This window comes from Egretta garzetta, unplaced genomic scaffold, assembly GCF_000687185.1.
Source record: "Egretta garzetta isolate BGI_Z169 unplaced genomic scaffold, ASM68718v1 scaffold153, whole genome shotgun sequence".
Classification (NCBI taxonomy): domain Eukaryota; kingdom Metazoa; phylum Chordata; class Aves; order Pelecaniformes; family Ardeidae; genus Egretta; species Egretta garzetta.
Window position 1 is genome coordinate 1,098,865 of NW_009259114.1, and position 17,372 is coordinate 1,116,236.

Below are 17,372 nucleotides of genomic sequence, written 5' to 3' on the forward strand. Positions count from 1 at the left end.
GGGGGGTGGGCAGGGAAATGCTAGACTTGAGACTGGGGAGGTAAACCCATTGGTTTTACAGTGTTGCGTTCACTGAGTTGTTTCAGATCACAAATGAATCCTCTTCATGTGACAGACCCGCTGCATAAAATACCAAGAATGGTACAGCCTGCATGTCTTTGGCAAGCAGATCATCTCCTGTGATTCATTCAGCATCCTTTCTCTGCTCTGCCTGTTGATGAGCTCTCAAATGTGTACTCGAAAGGCAGGGCTAAAGCTGGATCTGGTTTTAAAGAATGAGCCACAAGTAGAGTTTTGTGCTGGATAAAAAAGAAAAAGTGATCCTGATTGTCCAAAGCTGCTGACGCAGATTTCCAGAGCAATTGCTTCTGGGCTGAACTGGATGTTTTTACTGGCTATTTAGAAACAGCCTTAAGAGACTTCCCTCTCTTAATTGCAGTCATACGTTAACTGTGAGACACTGAGAGTGTCACTGGCAACTTCCCAGAAATCCTGTGGCTGATTCTAATTTGCATAAACTTTTCTGTATACTGGCAGAGAGAAATCGGTCCAGCTGAAGTATTTTCTTGTCTTTATATCTCTTCCCTTATCTCCTTCCAGCCCACTTTTTCTGGGCTTGGGAAATACGACGGCGTGTTTGCGCAGGAAGAAGCAGATTTGGGACGATCTGTTCCATAGCGTTGTACTCCACTGGGTTTACTACGCCAAAGAGCGCTCCGTGAATGGAGATACGTCCTCATCACTGGGGATTCAGCAGTCATTCCCCTCTGAAAGTGGGATTTTGGTGCAGTCATGAGGTTGTGCAGAGACCCCATCACTGTTCCAGAGAATCGTTACCCCATTTCCTCTTCTGTTCTCCTAATTAGTTTGCACTTCAGTACAGCACATACCACAGCCTTCCTCCCATCTTGCACACTGGCGCACACACTGCACTGATGTTATGTGGTTTACAAAGACACAAACTGAAAAATTCGGCAATATCAGATTTACATTTGCACATGCAACCTGAGATCTGCCCACTCACACATCTGTGCACTGAGTGACACAGGGGTGCCAGTGAAATGCATGATCCTAACTCTTTCACATACTAGGACAGGATTTGCAGGAAAAGGCCCTGTCTAAATTTTAAGGGCTGGAATTTGCAAACAATTATATTTTTAACATATTTTTTAATAGATAATTCTGTACTTTACAAAGAAGAAAGGTATAAACAGAATTTTTGCTAGCATTCCAGAATGTTTTTTGATACAAACTTATTGTTGTTTTAATTATGTTAATTGCCAGAAAGATAATGTGCTGTAGATGGGAGAGCCAGGACTCTGTCTCCAGGTGCTAAATGAGGAGATCAGTGAGTTGAGGCAGGAGAGGCTGGCAGAACTGTGGTTCCCCCCCATCTTTTCTGGATCTTTGAGCTCCTGCCTTACTTAAGAATAATGGCGAGACACCAGAATTGTCCAAATTTTGAGGTAAGTGCTTTTGTGCTACTGTAGCTGCCTGTGCTCATGAGGTATACAATGACAGCATGCTAGTTTCTAATCAGATAGAGTTCAGCAGTGCAAAGCATGCATGCAGGTCAGGTATGACTCAAACAAATCAGAGTGGATGGAGAGAAGGTACTTTTGTACTGGAGGTAGAAAGGTAGAAGGGCAGTATTTCTTCCATCCAAAGTGAATATATAGAAACCTCATGAAAAACTGACATTAAACATATGTGGCCTTTTGGAAAGTGTCTGTGTGCAAATGCATCCACAACATCTAGAGTGATAAAAATCATCTACTGAGCTGAGTCGAATGGCATAGTTGAAGTGGAGCTGTAAATAAAGTGGTAGGCGGTTTCCTGCTAAAACTCCCCTGCATGTCCAAGAACCCACTGTGACTCAGCCGTTGCAGTCACTGGGAACTCAGCGCAGACACCCTTTTCTAGTTGGGCCTTTTTACTTCTCTTTTTGCACCATATCAAGAGGGACTCCATTCATCCCTGGAGGAACTGAATTGACAATACGACCCATTATTTTTTGTTGTCTTAAAGTAATGATCTAACGGTAGACCAGCAAGACTGTTGGGACTTCTTGTTAAACTGTCTGATTATCAAGGACTCATGCCTGCAAAACTGTCTGCTTGGATCTTTGTTAGATCTTCGCGTGAAAGTTCTTGGAACATACATTAACATACTTTAACTGGGCTTGCTCTTACCGTCTCTTGATGGCCTAAAAATGGAATTTTCGTTGCTTTCATTTCATGTGCAATAAGACTCAAGAATGACTGTGGGGTTTTTTATTTTAAAGATTCTGTGTGTAAATATGCTGAATGGAAGTGAGACAATTACATTTTTGCTTACAATACATTTTCTAATGTACCTACTGTTCCTTCAAAAAATTAGCATCTTTGGAAAGATGAACTGAGCTGAAAGAAGCTATGCCCTTGTTAAAACAACAGCAGTAGCAATGTCTAGTAGTTTTTAGGTCAGCAACATCTAGAGTCTCACTTGCCCTAGAATATTTTATGTTTGAAGCTGTCAGATGTCATCTTACTCCTCTGGGCTCTTAGGTACATCCTTTGTCATTGAGATAATGCTTTCCCTGGTCCATTTTGAACCTGCACAAATAGTTGCCTCTCTGTGTGAAAAGTTCTGTACCCACAAGGCTTTAGATTTGGCATTGGCAATTAATAAAGCAGGTTTGGGAGATTTGTAGGTTCCCATGAGTATGAGCTCCCTTGGTTCTAGTCCCAGCTAATTCCTTATTGGCTTCTTCCATAATACTGATGGAAGTTTCTCCCCATCTGACCTTTCTCTGTGTGGACAAATCCCAATGTCCCAGGTTTAAAATTTACTCCACTCTCCTTTTTACTTTCCAGCCTGATGTTTTCTAATTGCTTCCTGTAATTTTTGTTGAATAGCTCTTTTAGTTTCAAGATGCTGTCTTTTGCTTTCTTTCTCTCTCTGATATTAAGTATACTTTGTACAGTTTTTTTTCTGAGAATTAAGTCTACCTTCTCCTCCAGAGTTTTCAGTTTAGCATCTGAAGGTTATCTGTGGTTCCTTGTTAGTGAACTTCCTTTCTGGGAAGTTCAGCCTCCTTGTATTTTGACTCAGGTCATTAACATCAAAATAGATTCTTTTTTTCTTGCAAATTCCCATAACTGCCCACCTTTCTTCTCTTTTCCTTGGTCCTCTCCATTACCACACACAGAAGTGCTATGCGGTGCATTGTTTTATGAAAGCTGACACCTAGTTGCTTTCCCTCAGACAAGTCCTCTTTTGCTGCTCCTACAGCTGTGAAGGGTTTAGTACATTTTGAAATCCTCCCATCTGAAAAGCAGGAGTCAGGGTTTTCACAAAGTGCACCAGAGGAGGGGATACTCAAGGAGCTGGTGCCAGGAAGTTGCTCAGATTGTTGCAGAGGCTGAGGGGTGGCTGGCACTGGGGGACCTGATACTAGAGAGCAGGCCAAAAGGCAGGGGCAGTGCTGGAAGTGCCCAAGGGTTATGAGAAAGCAGCTCTGGGGTGATTCCAGGCAGGCAAAAAAGGAAGGTCCAGGAAGGATGTGTAGCGCAGGGTTGTTGGGTCAGGGCGGGGATGCTCTGGTGTGGAAGGCTGGATGTCTTTATTTTGTGAGAAGAAAGGCAGCTCTATAGAGAAGGGAGAGGTTTTGAAATGGGTTTGGAGAAGTGGGGTAAAGGCTGTGGCAGACACTGGGTCCAAAGGCTGGGGGAACTGAGCGCAATGGGTGAAAATGTTGCAGATGTGGTATGGATGAGGGGACTCAAAGGCAGGAGGGGCCAGGGATCACCATCTAGCAGAACTGGTGCCATTAACTGGGATCCCCCTAGTTTGGGGACTGAGGACACACAATGACCTGCCGCATCCCCCTCCCTCCTGATGGACTGCTTGTAACCCTCACAGCCCATCTTTTTCTTCTATCAGAAATATGGTGGTATATAGTATGTCAGTACATAGTACGTCCACTTCCAAATAGAAGGTTTAACAGACAATCTGATATCCACACCAAATGATAATTTTATTTCACCAGACAACCAGAATTCTCCTCCTCCTCCTCCCCCACCAGACAACCAGAATTCTCCTCCTCCTCCTCCCCCACGTACTCTTTTTTGAAGTGTATTGGTCTTAAGGAAAATTGCTGGGCTATGTGGATGGTGACTCTTGTACCCCACAAACACAGAGTGGCTGCTGAGATCCTGCCTTCTGAGAAGAGCTCACCAGAATGACCAGTGAGGCCAGTGAGTAGGCAGAGCCCAGGCTGCTGCAGAGTGCTGCACCCATCAGCATGCCTGCAAGGTGGCTGCTGCTGCACATATGACAGGACAGCCCATGCTCATGTCGGTGAGGGAAAGTGTTGGGCCCTTATTGGTCATGGTGAGTCATTTGCAACTTCTGCCACATTTAGCATGAATTTCATTTTAAGTTACTCTACTGCATCCTTATTTTCAATATTTCCTTCACAAGAAGCTGGAGCCACAGAGGTGAAAATAATTACATCTACCAGAACCTGTCATGAAAATTGGCAGCTAGTTCTCACTAGAAATAAAAGAATCAGATTTTGAACAGCACTGAACAGTGCCACTCAAGTATTCACACGTGGAATAAAACTCTAATCATCTGAAGTAATAAAGTGAATGTAGTTCACAGGTATTCAAATGCCTGCACTTTTTTCTGTATGAGTGGAAATTGAGCAAGGAAACAGTATTTGGGGGACAAATCCAATTAGATGTGAAAAAGAGGAATTTACCAGAAGAGTAGCCAGCCTGGTTTAGTTTCAAGAGAAATTTGTGTCATCCTTTTGTCTTGACGTAACACTGTGTGCAACTTAATGCTAAGCATTAGCTTTAAACATGCTTTTGTACACCACCACCTTGGATTATATCCCCATTTTGGTCTCTCCCGTATTGTGAGGTTTCCAGTGGCTCTTGTGGCCATCCAAATTTATGTCTACTGTTTGAAACTGCAGAGTGTCCTCAAATAATTAGATAACCGTGCTGTAAACTCCTGGACCACTCAGATGACATGCCCTGCCTTCAAATACACAGCTTTGTAGTGGCTTGGAAAACTTCCCACCAGGAGTTTACCTCAATGTCTTCCCTGGTTTTTTCTTGTACATGTATTGAAGTAGTTTACAGGGACAGGTTTAATAGGAACTCAACTTTTCAAAGGAATTAGGAGCAAAAACTTCTTTACTTGCACACTGTGCCTGTCAGGTATAACTGCAAGGGCTTTCTGCTAAAATAAAAAAGCCAAACTGAGAAGTAAGGGAAACACAGATAGGCAGAACAACACTCAATTTGAATTGTGTCTGTTTATATTTGAATCTTTTGTTTGTAGGAAGTTCTGGTTTCGTCTATAATACTATGCAAATTCCTATAAAAGTCAGTTTAATTTTAGTATTACTCAATTTCCAAAGAAATCATTTGGGTTTGTGTTTAGAAAACTTACTGCCAAGCCCCCTCTGCTGGATGGAAAAATCATGTTTTCATCCCTGCATGCTGAAGACATCTAGTAAAAGCATTCCAGCTTGTTACTCTTCAAGTAATTATAGGCTCAGAGTTCACAAGATCATTACTATCTTTCTATTGTTATCTATCATCATCAGTTACCAGTTGAGCTTTAGAGAAGAGTCAGGATGATTGTTGCAAGTGTGTTCAAATCCCTCCATTTGATTTAGTATTCAGTCTGTTGAAAATTCATTCTGTCATGTGATTATTTTATCATCCAAGTTACTTTCAGTAATGTCCACCTCTTCACCCCCCACTATATCCCATATGTATTATTTACATCTTCTGTTAGTGATTTCATTGCACACAGTTAGAGTGTACTTGCATAATATGTCTATACAGGAAATAATAAAAATCTGAATCCAAGAAGCACACATGCTTTTCCAGGGCAATTCAAACTGCAAAGACCTGGTTTGCTTGTCTTTAAAGTGTGACAAGGGACATTCGCTAGGCGGCAGGCAATGCTATGTGCTGTTTAAACCATGCTTGTAATTTGTGTATGACAAAGCCTTTTGCAGGGACCACCTTTATATTTACAGATTGGGAAACAGGCTTGGCAAGGAAAGACAATCCATTAGCTTGAGCACTAAATTAGGACATGGATTTAAGTCCTGCTCTGAAACAGACTGCCTGGTGACCTTGCGCTAATGAATTAGGCTAAAAGCCAAAAAAGAAGTGTGCCACAACATTGAGCAGTGCCCAACAAAATTTTGAAGTTTCTGATACACAAAGTGTTGGACTCTTTTATGGTCCTCTGTGGTGCACATTGAGAGCTGAGTTTCTTTGAAAGGAGATCCAAAGCAGCCAGTATGCCATGCAAGCAGCCAGTAAGGAGCTATTGCCTACAGAGGTGTGTCTGAAGCTTTTCCCCATCTTGAGCTTCTTCAAAAAATGGTCTTTGAAGAATGGCAGTCTTTAAAAATGGAGCAAGCCAAAAGAGCGTTACTGGGGCAGCTGATTAGTGCTTAGAAGACCTTCAGTATGCTTCAGTATGTGGAAAAGTGAGATTTGTGTCCCTACTCGGCAAGAGGGCAGTCAAACTTTGGTTCCTCCCTTTTCTGGAAGGTGTCCTAACTCCTAAGTTAGAGGTCTTTTCTTATTGAAAGGGAAGGAGGAGTATTTGTTAGCCAAGAGAGACTTGGAGCTTAACAGCTAGAACACGCACCTATGAGTGCGAATCACTGGATTCTGGTGCCTCCTCTGAGTGCTGTGACATATTGTACATTAAGTAGTTACTAGATAAGCTACATAAGTGATATTTGAAGCTGAGCCAGAATTCAGTGGATGCCTTTCTGTGAACTAAAGCAAGTTCAGGGAAGACCAGAGAATGTTTCCTTCTGTAGGCTTGTGGTGAGGTCATAATTTCAAAATGAGCTTGACAAAGCACATGCTTGAGTCCCTCCTTGTCAGGAAGGTATTTGAGCCCAAATTTCCCACATTTAACCCTGAAATGGCCGCATTCCCACAAATGATCTCACTGGCAAACTGTTGGATAAAACTGATGAGGTTGAAAAGATGATGATCTCTAATGAGGTCTCCGAAGGCATGAGAACTATTTCAAAGCTCTATTATTTTATTCAGTTTGAAAAAATAGTGACAATTGTACCATAAAAATCAAACTGTAACAAAACTGAGGGAGGGAAAAACATATTGAATTGGTGTTTCATGTTAAAAAAATACTTTTTTATATAACTGTATTTCACATGAAAATGTGAACTAATTAAAGTTTCCTAGAATATTCTGTAAATACAGCATGTATCCTGGTGAGGTTAAATGAGTATTCAGTCTTAGCGGTATTAGCCAATACATGTTAAAATTAACAACAGGACCAGAAAGAAGTCTTAAATACCCCTGAGTTCTAGGGAAGTTAGAAAACTGAGCCCATGTTTGGAATTTATGCCCAACCTCTTCACTCACAAGGCAGAGGGTTAAATACAAGTAGCCTAAGTTTTTGTGTATGCAACATTTTGTGACTATGCAACATTTCCTGTCTGCTGAAATGCAGCTGCATTGCCTCCGTAAGTCAGCTGTTGCTTTATAGTTGCAGTGCAATAAAGAGTTCCCTTTCCTTCTGAATAACAAGGTTTTATTGCAGGGTCTGTGCACATTGCAGGAAGAAGAGAGAAAGAAGAAAAAAAAAGGAAGCAGGAAGTACTTCAGTCCCAAGCAGTGGGTAATCAGAGACAGTTCTGCAACTGGGGGAGCAGTCCTTCCTCCTGAGGCATTTGGCCAAGCGTAGATAAACCTGAGTTTTCTAGGTCTGTAATCTAGATACCTCATCCTACCTTCACAGGAATCTTTGTGCTTCTATGATCAGAGCTAACCTGCTTCCACAGAGGCCAAACAGTGGCCAACCAAGCTGGGAACAGGAGGCAGAAGCTCCCTCCTACCTGAGTGGGATGGAGGACCAGGGCTGACTCAAGATACCACTAGCCACTTTCCAGAGGCCTTTTCATGCAGAGCCAGTTAATTTCTTACCTTCTGAAATGCATAGTCTGCCCATTTATACAGAGCTACAACACAAAGATACAACTTTAGAGCTATTAAGTTGAGGTGCTGTATATTCAGACATTTACAGATAATAGAAAAGTGTGAGTGAAAAATGGAGAAATGAAAGCCGTGATGGAAACTTGTTCTTCAGTATGTGCCTGCACAAGAAATGGCTACCAAGAAAGATAAAGCATTGCTCCTAAAGCATCTCTCTATAACTTTACTGATGAAACAACAAAGGAACAGTATGCCTTTCCTACTTATGTACCAGGAATTTAATGGGGCTTAGATTACAGACCATAAACCATAGTTGGAGAGCATTGCAAAACATGCAAAAACCGCTTTGAACTCAAGAACAGAAACTTAAACTTTCCCAATAGTTTAGGAGTAAGAACTTCACGGCACTGTTTCTTTTATTATTTTACAAAGACTCTACAAATGTTATCAGTTTGCAACACTCCACAGTTGTGTGACGAAGATTGTAGAAGTACTGGTGGAAGGAGCTCTATTGTTTTACAGCTGGGAAATGCAGCCTTTAGTAGGAAATGCATCTATCTATTTTACAGACCAGAGGGTGAATGAAAAAGATTCTCTAATTACTTTCAGTTCTGTTTCCTTTGGCTGGAATGTCTGTTTTCCCCAGCCAGTCATGTGTCCAGCCAGAATCCAGGGTAGTACAATGACATTTATAAGAAACAGAAGGGAAAGCAGCCACAAGAAAAAGGAGCATTCACTGAATACTGCCAGCTTTGAGTAAAATGTGGCACTACTTAAATGAACGCTCCTGTGACTGTGAACTTCAGAGATTTTCTTAATAAGGACTGTTCTTCCCAGCCTTGATTTTGCAAGTCACTTACGACCATTGCTCAGGCTGGTACCAAAGAAGGTTTAAAGTATGTAGCATGTTTCAGAAGGCACTGTGTACCTTTCAGAACAGGGCCCACATCAGAAGAATCAGCAGATTGATACTGAGCAGTGCTGGTTTTATATATAGGTAGCATATGCTGTAATTTAACTGGGCCAGCCAAAGTATTTTATGAACTCTATCCACATTATATATGCTGAATCTAACCTATATACATGAATGCTTAATTTTACTGGGCAGGGTGGAACAGTGGAACTGGGGAGCGATTGGTGCCAGCCCAGTTGCATTTGAAAAATGTCTGCCCTAAGCTATTAATTCCTTTATCAATATGGTTAACCATTGTTAACCAGCCTGGATGGAGGAAAAAAAAGGGGCCTGGAGAATATTTTTGCCATCACACATGTGTTCGCCCAAGTTTTTGATTTGGCAGAAATTAGTGTAAAAGGGGTTGCATCAAATGACAGTGTGAACACCATACTGACTCTGCTTCAGCCTCCTTAGCTCCACTGGTGAGCGCTGGTGGCTCTTGTGGTCTGGAGTGGACTGAAACACCACTGAGTTCCCAGCAAAGGAAGAGCCATAGGTACCAGAATGCAAATAAATCAGTGGTCTCTGTCAAATAGTAGGTTCAACCATTCAATTCTCCCTCTGCCTTAAAAATCTATGAAAACAATGAAAATGAAAATACCTAACCCACATCTGTTAGGATTGTTTGTTAGTAATCATACTGTTATCTTTTAAAAGAATCAGGATAATGTATAGTCAGACTAGAGAGATCTGTAGATAAAGAAAAAGAAACTACTTTGTGCCTTTCACTTTCACCCTGCACAGTTTCTCGTAAATGAAGCTGTAACCGGCAACTGAGCCCAAGTCGTCTGACAAGCTTTGCCTTGCAAATCCGAGCTTGTGTGCTGTCCTTTTCCTTTCTAAAGTGTCTATTGCCTGGAATTCATCCTGTTCAAATTGTAGCAGAGCTACAGATCTTCAAATGCTCCTGGATGCTCAGAACGTCAGAACCCCAAAGGTGCAAGCAAAAAACATGCACACATTGTTATGCTTGCTCTGCACAGCCACTTCATCTATGTGACATTTGCATGAATCTTAGACACCATCTACACTGAACTGATGTCTCCTAGTTGGCTCTTAAAGTATTGATAGTTTCTATTTTGAATAAACAAGCACTGTTGGCTTTTGCAATAGAGTCAGAGCAAGGTTTTGTGGGCTCGTCAGGTTTTGAAAATAAGGCGTACTGGATTTCCATTTATCATTTATTGCTGCTTTTCATGACAAGCTGAAAGATTGCTAAGTTTTTGGCTTCAATATTTTTGAATCTCTGAAGAGTTGCTTTTTGGTTGTATTTGAATTTTAAGTCCAAGTTTTGTTGTTTAGTTTGGAGGGCTGCCCTATATAGAGCTACATTTAGAAACAGCCATTGTGTTGCCCTACTATGTATATTTTAGCCATCTGCAAAAAGTCATATATATATTTTTAATATCAATCGTTAATAATTATTTAAATTTATTCAGATAAATGTTTGTATAGTTGCCTCACCGCAGTCTTCATCACAGCCATTAGTTCAGTAGAAAGGTCAGGTTACCCGTACGTAAATAGTGATTTTAGTATTTGCCCTTGAAGTGGGTCCTTTTCTCAATTTCTTTGTATTTTCCTCTGGTTCATTTTGTTTTCTTGTTTAGTTCATAATATGAAGTCTATAGTCTCACTGGAATGAGCTGATGAAAATCTTTTAGCACCAGTAGATATATTTACCTTAATAGAAACTGAGTACTGTGAGGTACCTATGGGTCAGTTGTCAGCAATGGTTGTTCAGGACTTCAAATGCTGGCAATAAAAGTCTGACCTTCATTCCATCAAATTCATATTTGACCCTGCCTACTCTGGGCTTAGTGGAAAGAGATGGGTCTTAATTAGAGAGTTTCGATAGTGTTTAATATAAGGTGCTGTACAGCCTACAAACTAGAACCTGTGATTAAAATCACTTAAATCAAGAGGTGGAGACAGTTTGTGACTTTTTAATGTCAAATTATATTTTAAAATATGACATTTCCATATGAGTCGTAGAGGTCTTTCTAAGCTGAGCTGATGAGATGTCTCACAGTTGGCTCATGCAATCTTGTGTCTCTTGATTTTTTAATAAAGAAGCCTAAGAATGTGAAAACACATTTCAGCAATTGAATGTCCCAATTTAGGAAGAATTCTGTGACTTTACTTAACATTTTATATCTTCTCTTAGACCTACTAAGTGACTTTAATCCAAAATTAACCCTATTGTACATGCCGACATTCATTCACTCATGCAGATAGTTGGGGTAGCAAGCTGCTATTTGTAAATGGTGTGGCAATAAATGCATTCTAACTCTGGGCTTGTAACTATTTCCATTTTTGAACCTTGCTTTATAAAATGCACGCTATAATGTAAGAAATTGAGAAATCAAGCTTATTTAGGCCCCAGTCCATCTAAGTACATAAAAACACATAAGCACTATTATTGAGCAGCTTTAAATGAAAGTTTCACTGCTGTCGATTTCCTCTGTATGTTATTTTTGCTTTTTCAGTCACTCAGCTGTTTGTTCTGAATTCATGCTCTGCTTTCCCCCTGCAGAGAAGCACAAGGCCAGCTGTTCCTTCAGCTATGATTTTAGCTTTTGCTTTCTGAAGTACCAATACCAGTCAGTGCCTTCCCACTCAGCACTTGGCATCATTCTTCCCATTCAAGGCCATTTCTGCTCTTCATCCCCCTGCCAGCACCCGGTGAGTCAGGAGACCAGTTGCTCACAAGCAGTTTCCAAAGAGGATGCCAGTGCTGCTAGAGCTCTGCGTCCAGTGCAGGATCCTTTTTGTCTAGCATCCCTGGGCAATCACATGGGCAAAGCTGTAGTCACAGCTTCATAGAAAATAAATGCGGCCACTTTACATGGAGATTCTTTGATCTCAGAGCAAAATTTGGTTAGTTAAGGACAGTCACCACATCTGTGTTTTAGGTGATACTCTGTGGGAATGCAAGTAAAAAACATTGGCTAAAGCATAGGGAATAGTGAGTAATACTCACTTTCCACACAAATTTTAAGTGACTAGAAAACAGCTGACTGGTCTGCTTGGCTGTGTGACCTGCAGCTGCCACCAAACCTGAAGACCTGTCTCCTGAAGACCCTGCAAAGTACTCCCTCACACAGCAAGAGAGAGGTGGGCTTTCTCCTCTCTGGCTGCCTGTGAACTCTTGGAGGCTCATCTCAAACTTTCCTCTTCAAGTAGCTTGATGTTAATCTTAAACTTCCAAAAGTTTTTTCCTGAATGAATGCAGGTGTGTGCTGTGTGAGATTGGTATAAAATTCCTGAGTTGTTACATTAAAATTCTGAACTCCTTTTAATCCTGTTCTAACATTTTATTAATTTCAAATTACCTTGATTGGTGGTGGTGTAGCAGTGATGTTTTCAGTTTAAACAAGATAAGGCTCGTAGGAAGAGATGGTTTCTTTGATTGGACCTGAGAAAGCTCTTGCCTGCTTGAAGATTTGACTATTAGTAAAAGCCTCTCCCTACTAAGCACCAGAAATTTATTTCATGAATCTTTGAACAGGCCTTGAATATTGTAGAACCCTGACAATGTATGCTCTGGAACAGCTGTAACTTCTTAGCCTCTATGGATATTTCTAATATTTGATATCTCAGTTTTTAAGTTTTTGAAAATAAAATGCCACTCTGGTTGCTTTTCTTTAGGAAAATTATTCTGCTCTCACTCCACTGGATGAACGGGATGCTGACAATGCCAATCAGTATACTTATGCAAAACCAGCAGCTGTCAAGGGAGGACACCAGGGTCTGCACTCCCCTACACTGGTTATAGGGGCTCTCCAGTCCCGTTAAGCTTCTCCTAAACATCCAATTCTTTTATGAAGTGAAATGAAGTCAGAAAGGCTGCACGACTGAAGTCTCCTGGCTCTTGGCTTCACTTCAGTCAGGATGAAGATCTAACACTTTGGATGCCATTCATATTTCCTGTTTAAAGAGTTCCTTTTTTCTTGGTGCAGGAGTTTGAATAAGCTCATCTGGAATCCAGCTTTGCAGACTATTTCCAGAGCAGCAAGCCATACTGGTAAAGACTATGATTAATTCTTTTCTTTTTTTTTCTTTCACCATGTCATAGTCCTATTCCATAGAATGCTGATTTATTTCAGTTGCATACCAGCGTATTTATAGCATGGAAAGGAATAAACGGATGACACCCACTTCTGCAGAATGCTACTGGAGCTCTCTAAGCATTTCCTCTAATATTCTTTGTAAATGAAATGAGTCAGCTGAGCTGGAGAGCATTGCACTGTTTTCATAGCCCGTAGGCTGCCATCAATAGAGATGTGTGGTGAGTGGCAGGAACTTGTTAAGTTTGCGTGACGGTGAGAGCAATGAAATAATTTCTCATGTTAAGGCTGGCTGTACAAGCTAAGGTTTCCACCCTCTCTGAGGAGGTGCCGGAGCCAGAAGCTGGTTTTCCTCTGCCACACACTGGGTGCAGCTGTCAGCTCCTGGCAGACACAGGAGGACTCTTGCTGTAACCCTCTACTGATTCTACTAAGCATATACTAACATGCAATGTACAGCATCTGTACTGGGTTCTCAAGACAAAAAGAGCACAAGAGGGTGCCTTGCTAATGCTTTACTTGATAGTATTTGCCACAAAAGTTAGTTCATCTTATCTTAGAGTGACGCCCATGCAGTTTTGACAACACTATGGGAGAGGCCAGACTCTCGTTAGTATTCATATTATGATGTCTGTCACTCACATTTACCTGCCAAGTCACTTCTAAAATGTTACTTATTCAGAGCTACCTGCTAACTAAAATTTTGGCAAGTTGCACCTGGAGTTTTCCTGTTTCAGCAGATGACTTGCCTGGTTCCAGGTCTTTTGAAATTGCTGGTTGAACATAACTTAGCATCCATATGCCAGACTGATCAGTCCCAAAGCATAAACTACAAGCAGCAGAAGTTCAAGTTAGGGATGCAAATATGACTGACTTTCAACCCATTAATTCCAACCCATTGAGCCATTAATGTCAAATAATTAATTACATTAAGTGATGACAAGGTAGCTTAAAAAAAAACCCTGAAGGATGTGGATGTTTCTCCAGACTTCATCCTGCATGTCAGCATGTCCACACTGCATCTTTTATGCAGTACAGAACAAACATCAGGAAAAAATTGAATTTTATATTCTTGTGATTGTTTCATATAGTTCTGTGTGCAGTATAAGTTAATAAGCATAAATGGAAGGCAGTTTGTCTCAGATCCCTCTTCTCACTTACGGAGTAACACATTTTTTCAAAATACTGTTTTCTTATATTGCTTCTGTTATGCTTCATTCCTGTATGCTGCTTCCTTTCACTGAAGGAGGATATAAAAGACACAGTTGTATCACCTTGCAGTTCACTCTCTGATTGTGGGCAGCCAGTGTCTGCAAGAGATGCTAACTCAGAGCAGCACCCGTCAGCAGGCTGCAGTACAGAGCAGATGGGGAGCTGCCATGGGCCTGTCCCCATCACACTCAAATCCTCTGAGATTCTGGGCTGCCGCAGACAAGTTTTTCTACAGTGTCTGTTTTATGGACATTTGTGGGCCATTCTGACGTTACCATTATGATCCGTGTGTTTATCAGCTCCATGCTTCATGACTTCTCTTCCATTCACCTGTGGAGCTTCAAGGTAGCCCTATTTTGAAAACAAATATTTTAAAAAAATTAAAATGTATATGCAAAAAATAATCTTGATTACTTGAATTCAAAATTTAAAAACAAAAAATTAAACCAGAACTTTTTTGAAGTCTAGTTAGTGAATTCTCAGTACTAGGAAAGAGAAACTGACAAATAAAACTGAAGAAACTTTTCTGTATGCATTAACTAATGGACTGGGACAGAGATCTTTTTTAAAACTCTTTTGGGTAGGATGAAAGACTGTAAAATACCAGAATTTCTGGCCAAGCCAAAGAAGGATTTTTCCAATTGTGTAATACCATCCTTTTACCCAAGTTAGAGAGGGGAGCAGAGAATTGCTTCCATTTTAAGTAGTAATGCCAGTGAGAGTGTGAAAACATATGAGCTGGACAGAAAATTCTAAGTTGCTGCTTCTTTGGAAATCTCTTTTTATGGAGATCTAGGGTTAAATTCTTTTTTCAGTTCTCTTGACGCTATACTAACAGAACAGTGCCAGAGTAATTGAGGGAGACCTGGCTCCTGCTACGCTCTGGGCTCTTATCTATGTGTAGTCTGACCTTTTTTTACTCATACTGTGACAGCATCTCATGTGCATGCCAGCGTGAGGAATAACGTCCTTGAAGACTGCTTTGAAGAAAGGCACATACTGTAGTAGCAGGCAGAAGAAGATTGATTTCTTCTTTTTAATCCATGCAAACCAAAACTGTGTCATCCAGCATGCTCTCAGAAAATTTAACCCAATGTGATTTACAGCCTGTCAGCCACCAACTCATTGCCTTTTCCAACGGTGTGCTGAGCTTCCTCTGCTACCCTTAAATCAGAGGATGTGAGATAATCTGCAGAAAGCAGTCTGTGGAGGCATCAGACGTTTTTCCTGCATCTGCAGAATGTGTCTCCTTGCTGGGCTGAGCCAGTTCTTTGATAAGACCTTTGCAGATAGTTTACTGAAAGATAAGGGTTTTCTAGTTTAAGAAAACAAATCCATCTGTTGGTGCAGATCACCAGTGCTGCGGCCCTTCTTCTCATAAAACAGTCTCTTCAAGGAAAATCTTTTAAAAGGGACCTTTTAGTCTTCTGCAGATTACTCTTGTAGGGGTCTTGCCTTCATCTGCGGATTTAATGGCTTAATAAGCATTAGACCCTCCTGTTACACAGTAACAAATAGGAATACAATACTTTTATCAATATTTGGCACAATTACTTTTTTTATGTGAAACTAAATATTGATGCTGTCAAGTGACTGCAACTTAGGGGCATAATTTACAAATATTCTTCTCCTGTAAGCCTTGCTCAAATTTTGCATTCATGTACAGTAACCATCTAATGTCTTTCTATTCCTGTAAGCCATCTGATTTGATTGCCAGATTACACAGTTTTGCATTGTGCTTAGATGTGTTTTTATTGTTATTACCAATATTACCTTTTATTCTTACTGTAAATGCTAACAAAGTTAACTGCTTCCTTACACTCTAAAAGGAATAAAGTCCCATTTACAGAATGTCTCTAAACAGAAAACATATCTGGAAAAAAAGATGTGCTGAATAAATAATTCATAACATGATAGGTGAGTAGGAAAAAAGGTCTTTTGATGTATTTTGCTGCTCAAAACAAAACTGGATTTTTTTAAATGAAGTAAATGAAAAAATGGAGAACAAAATCTGCTTTAAAGACGACTGACTGCAGAGGAATCAGTTCTCTATGTAAATATTTTTACCCGTTTTGCACTTTTGTAGGGAACACAGAACTTGCAAAACTGAAGAATCTATCCCTTTGGTTTCCTGATTATTTTCTTTTTTTTTTTTTTTTCTTTCTTCCATTCTCTTGGTTTTCTGTTAGCTTATTTCTTGGCTTATTTTCTAGTTGAAATGTCAACCCACCCAAAGGAAACCACAACATATCAAGGATTTCAGATTGCAGCAAAGCAAATTAGCCTGTTTGTAATATAAACAGAAAGCAAGTAAATTCTTAAAGGCCTTGGAATTACCAAATCTCCCAGTTTAAAGCTGCCTGTACTTTCAGTGCATTATGCTCCAGATTTCCGTGGAAGTGTATACAATAAAAAGATCTCCTGAAAGCATCTCTGAGAAAATCAGCGTGGGCATTTTCTTTTTTCTCACAAAACCAGAGGGCCTTCATCAACTAAACAGTAAACCTTAAACGATCATTTCTTGTTAAGTAGTGAAAAAGTACCTTGGAAAAATATCTGGGATGGCTCCAACAGCCTGGGAGGGGGTGTGGGCAAGTCTTGCACTGGGGTAACCCTGGGGTGAGGGCAAAGAGCAGAAACCAGTCTGCAGGGTGACTTCACTCAGATAAAATTTGAGCACAGCAAAAAGTACTTTCTGCTCAAACCGAACCACTGAATCAGATTTTACACTAGTTTTTGCACGTAGAAGAGTCAATCCTGAATTGAATTCAGGTGAAATGAGAACCAGCTGCTCTAAAACTCTGCAGATACTCTTCATAAATGATCACCGGTGGAAGGGGGGGGGGGGCGCTGGCCTAGAGCTGCTTGGTGAATTGCACTTTTTTTCAGAAAGTCACAAATTACAGCCACCGGAGCAGCTGAGCATGGGTGGCTTGTTGGGAGCAGGCAAACCCCCTGGGAGTAATGTCTCGTTTGCAGTTGGCATCAAAAGTAGCACACCTGTGCCAAGTACTTCATTGTCCATATGAGCCATTTTTCTTTTTAACGCAGAAAACTCGGCAGCAGGTGTGCCGGTTGCGTGAGGCGGCGTGTCCGTGTCTGGAGAACGGGGCGTTTGCGCTCCCTCACCAGGTGAGTGGGTTA

The 17,372-nt window shown here is 40.8% G+C and overlaps 1 long non-coding RNA gene across 9 annotated transcripts in view; it reads left to right on the forward strand.

Moving 5' to 3' along the window:
* Positions 1-17,372, forward strand: part of LOC118451949 — a 38,868-nt gene that overhangs the window by 19,693 nt on the left and 1,803 nt on the right. For 3 of the 9 annotated variants that reach the window (XR_004841551.1, XR_004841548.1, XR_004841555.1), the window contains one exon: positions 1,285-16,112. This is a non-coding gene — a long non-coding RNA (uncharacterized LOC118451949). Of the gene's footprint in view, positions 1-1,284; positions 16,113-17,279; positions 17,361-17,372 lie in introns of those variants that run through there. The other 6 variants (XR_004841556.1, XR_004841552.1, XR_004841554.1 and 3 more) reach the window with 6 other exon arrangements.